This window comes from Equus przewalskii, chromosome 19 (assembly GCF_037783145.1).
Source record: "Equus przewalskii isolate Varuska chromosome 19, EquPr2, whole genome shotgun sequence".
Taxonomy (NCBI): Eukaryota; Metazoa; Chordata; class Mammalia; order Perissodactyla; family Equidae; genus Equus; species Equus przewalskii.
Genome location: NC_091849.1, coordinates 40,503,076 through 40,508,240, shown reverse-complemented (window position 1 = coordinate 40,508,240; position 5,165 = coordinate 40,503,076). Strand labels below are relative to the sequence as shown.

Genomic DNA, 5,165 nt, shown 5'->3' with positions numbered 1-5,165 from the left:
TTCGCAGAGGGACAGAGGAGCGTCCTTGAACCCTGATGCTCGTCAGCGCCCGCTCCCAGTCCTGGGAGAAGCCTGATTGGGATTCTTGTTCTGAGTCCCCTGGAAGCCCCATAACCTCCCAACCCTGGCCTGGAATTTTAACCTCCACGAAGACCACACTTTCTAGCCTCCCTTGTTGTTTGAAGGGGCCCATGTGACTGGACCCTCGCCAATGAGAAGGTGAGTAGATAGGATGTATCGTTTCCAGCCGGAGACAGTTAACACTGAGTGTGCGAGCTCCACACACCCTCTCCCCCATCCTGCAGCTGGGAGTGAACAACTCTGTGATGGCAGTGTTGAAGAGGGAACAGCCCCGTCCTCATCATGGTTGGAGGATTGCTGCCAAGGGAGGCTGCCGGATCCTCGGTTGGGGGGAGGGGGGAGGTTTGTTGAGGGAGAAATCAAGCTGTTTGTGTTAAGCGACTAAGACTTCAGAGCTTATCTGTCTCCATAGCAGAGTCTTCTAACTAATACAGTGAGTTTCTTTTGCTCTCAACCAAAAAAACTTTTACTGAGACAGCTGAGGTCACCAGGAACCTCCTGAGCGTATCCTCAGTTTCGGAATGCCTGTGAAGTTTCTTATTTGCTCACTAACAGAATGATCAGAGATGCTAACCAGTCCACATCCAGTGGCAGGATTTGAGAGGCAGGGTACAGACCAGGAGCTAAAGGATGGCGGCTGACCCTGCTAAAGTTTTCACTTCCCTGTGAGCTGGCACCAGCCCATCAGCAGATAACAGGGGTGAGGATCCAGCAGGAAACACCTGCGACCAGAGCAGCGCAGTCAGCAAGGCGCCTCCACTGCACTTGGGTCAAGTGAAGAGACCAGGGTCGTCTACGGCCATACCACCCTGAACGCGCCCGATCTCGTCTGATCTCGGAAGCTAAGTAGGGTCGGGCCTGGTTAGTACTTGGATGGGAGACCAGGCTCGAGGGTCTGAGGATGGGCCCAGGCAAAGGTGAACTTGAGAACAGACCAGCCTGGCGGCAGGAATTCTAGGTATGACTCTGCTCTTACCATCTGCTTAGGGAAGGTGGAGCTTGGTTTCCAGATCATAATGCTTATAGCAGACAAATTCCTAGAAACACAAATCATCAGAACTGACCCAAGAAGAAACAGAAAATCTGAAAAGTCCAAAACAAGTAAAGAGGTTGAATCAGTAATTTAATAAACCTTCCAATAAAGAAAAATCTAGGACCAGATGCTTCACTGGTGAATTCTGCCTAACATTTAAAGAAGAACTAACACCAATGCTTCTCAGACTCTTCCAAGAAATTGAAGAGGAGGAACACTTCCTAACTCGTCCTATGAGGCCAGGACTACCTGACACCAAAGGCAGACACAGTCAGCAAGGGTCTCAGGGTGAGGAAGCACACGCCCACAGCCTGCTGAGGCACCGGTGGACAGTTTCCAGCGGATCCAACACAAATGAAACGGAGATGCTGGGCTGGATGGGCATCCGGGACAATTAGCTCTGGCCCCATCTGAGTCCCTTGTCAAGTGGCCTGTCTTTACTGTAGAACATCCCTATGACCTGCCTCCTGCCTCTCTTGGTCACCCAACCCACCATGTCAGCCACTCGTCTGACAGGCATCCTCCCCAGGCTGGGCCAACATTCCTCCTTGTTGCTGTTCCATCTTCTCCTTCTTATCCTGGTCCAGTCCTTCGCACAATTCTGTGTGCACAAATCATTTGGTGTCTTGTTCAAATGCAGACTCTGATTTAGTCGCTCTGGGGTAGGGTCTGAGACTCTCTCTTTTCCTATCCCAGGACCACTAGTTGAACCCAATTCACATGGCTGCATCAGGGAATTCTGGGAAAGTCATCCCTAGCTGGGGTATCTTGGAGAGCGGGTCTGTTCAACCTGTGCTTAGGGAGAATCAGGAGCCCTGTCTTCATTGGCAGGAGGGACTACTGCATACTGCGTACCACATGCACACGTGCACAGATGCTATAACACACCCCGACACCCCCACATACCACTCACACACACTACAATACTCCCCAGCACCCCCATATAACACACACACCCCTTAACACTCCCTAACACACCACATACCACACTCGAATACTTTAACACCCTCCAACACCCCTATATATGCCACATACCCATACAGTTCAACACCCCCACATACCATACACACACACAGTATAACACCTCCCAACATTCCCACATACCACACATACACACACACATGTGCGCGCGCACACACACACACATGAGCAGGGCCTGGTGGCTCACAAGACCACACTGCTGAGTATGAGACACTTTCTGAATCAAAATGCTTCCAAACAGAAGATAGCCTTTCAGCTCAGCAAGGGCTGGAGCACCTGGTAATTCGGGAGGGGGCGCAGGGGCAGAGGCGATGAAAGCCAACGGGCAAGAGGAGGTCAAACTGAGGAGACCCTGCTGGGCCCGAGGGGACTCAGACCCAGAAGGAAGGCGGGCTGGAGGCAGAGGGGTTGCAGTGGGGCCTCTGGCCTCTGGGAGGCGCTAACAGCACTAACGGCTGCAGCGATAACAGCTGGTGTGCAGGGCCTTCTACGGTCTACAGAGCATTTCCCTATTTCATCCTTTCACAGGATGTATGATCCTGATTTTACAGATGAGGAAATGGTGGTCCTCACTGCTAGGTGACTCGATCCAGGTGGCAGGAGTCATGGACCCAATGAAACCATGTTCCTGTCACCTGAGTCAGCTCAGAAGCTGGGAGGGGGACACTGAGGACGCCTGTGTGTCGATGCCTTCCTCCAAGGCAAAGCAAAGGACAGGAGGGCAACAGAGGTCAGTTGGGGGAGGATCTGCTGACATTGTGGTCCCAGGCTGACGAGGGCGGGGCCTTCCATTTCTCATGGGAGGAGGTGACCTGGGTGACAGGATGACAGGAGGTCGCAGCAGAACTGCTGCGTCAGCATCTCCTTTCCCTTCCAGAGTTACCTGAGCAACATGCAGAACTGACATGGGAATGGGGGTTAAAAAGTGCCGCTGTCCCAATCATGCACTTGGAAGGAATTATGACACTAAAGGCAATCAGAAGGGACAATCATTGTCCCCACGGAACATGCCTAAAGCATAAGGGATGCTCACAGTTCACTTCCTGCTGGGTTCAGAGCAGATGCATACATGTACATGTGTGTACACACACATGCACGTATACACATATGTACACACACCCCTACAACATCTCCCCCAACATCTCTATATCCTACATCCCCATTCTTCACCTTCACCCCACAACAGACACAGACAGACCAAAGAATAGGCACCTGGTGGCCCACAAGACCAGGGATACTGGTGGCAAACCAATATCTCACCTGAAGACAGAAAGGTAGAAATCCTCAGTTGTCAGATGTTCTTCCAGCCAAACCAGACTGTGCGAGCTCTAGGCTCGGATCCAGAGCCTCTGCACTCACTAGCTGTGTGCCATTAGGCAAGGCTTTTTGACCTTTCTGAGAGTCAGTTTCCCCACCTGGAATACGGACAGGACAGTCCCCGCAGAGCTGATAAAAGACTTGGCTGAGATAATGCATGGGAAAGGCTCGGGAAACTGTAAAGTATGGTATAAACATGAAAAGCTGATGATAACAATTGCAAGAACGCAACGCAGACATGGTTAATGGGAACAAACACCCGGAATCCTGGGGGAAGCACGATGCTTGCACGGCTGTGCGCATTAGGGGACCCTTCTTAGAAGAAAGTTCCCTTCCTAGCATCCCAGCCTGGCCACTTGATGCACAGGACCGTGTAATCCCCGCTCGGCTGCACCTCTCCGCACTGCTGCCTCCCTCCCTGGAGGCAAGCATCGGGCAGGTGCCGTCACGCTCCTCTCAGGAATTATGCTAATTATATATTTATCTCCTCAGCCAGGATGCATGGCATCTTCAGCTGATGTGGCTCCCACTCTCAGCTTCCCAGATTGGTGGCCCCTCTTGAGCACCCACCTGTTGTTAAGTTGTCACCAAGCCTCCGGGGATGCTATTCTGAGAAGGAGACGGAGACAGCTAACATAAATCCATGTGTAGTGCTCACGGGCTGCCCTCGGACTCACCCAGCAAAGGCTTGGGCATCTGCTAACGGCCAAGCTCTGCACTGGGCTCTGGGATGCCGGGATGGAAAGACACAGTCCCAGCTCTCAAGAAGCACCAGACTGGAGAGGGAGGTAGTCGTAACGCATGTGCTGAGTGCTGTGGTAGACAAGTATCAGAGTGGGCATCAATGTCACCAGGAGGGGCTTCACGGAAGAGTGATGCTAGAGTAGAGATTTGAAGGGTGAATAGAACTTTGTCAGATGCAAAAGGATTCTAGGGGCAGGGAAGAAACTTCCAGGCCGAGGGAAGAGCGTGTGCAAAGGCGAAGAGACATGAGGGAGCCTGGCGCCTTGAGGGAATGTCAGGATGCTCCCTGTGGCTGGAGCACCAGGTCCATGGGGCGCTGATGTTCTGATGGTTATATGGCCAATTATCTTTATATGTGTCTGTGCTGTTCCCCAACTAGACTGGAAACTCCCTGTGGGCAGACACTGTATTTAAGGGGGCTCCCAGTTTTGTGGGGAGACCGACACACCCACTGGAAACCACAAAGCAAAGTGGGATGCACAGGAAACTTGAGGGGAAACACCGAGAATTTGGGGCGTCTGAAGGTGGGGTGGGAAAGAGATGAATGCAAACCGGGAGGGCTCAGGGAAAGTTTATGGAGGAGGTGGCGTTGAGCTGGCTCTTAAATGTCAACAGGAAAGATGGTGGGAAGTTTATCTTTACAAGTGGAAGAGCAGGTATACGTGAAGTTCCCAGGTTTGAAAAATGCAGGTCAGTTCTGGAATAATGATGAGACTCCCGTGGCAGCGATGGGAGGCATACGGGTTGTGAGTGTGCGTGTGTAAGGTGGGGAGGGAGTTAGGAAGAAACTAACAACGGCTACCCCGTATAATATTTCCTGTGGGCCAGTCTTTTACGTCTTTCATATATTTGCGTATTTTACATATATTTACTTATATAGTCTTCATAGTAGCACGATCGGTAGATTCTATTATACTCCCCAAGGTTTGAGGCACAGAGAGGTAATTAACTTGCCTGAGGTCACACAGCTAAGAACCAGCAGGGTGGAGGTTTGAACTCAGCCATTCAG

The 5,165-nt window shown here is 51.6% G+C and overlaps 1 pseudogene; it reads left to right on the top strand.

Annotated features, from left to right (window-relative positions):
• The first annotated feature begins 872 nt into the window (after nt 1-872).
• LOC139077540 (5S ribosomal RNA) lies at nt 873-989 on the top strand (annotated as a pseudogene).
• Nucleotides 990-5,165: the final 4,176 nt, after the last annotated feature.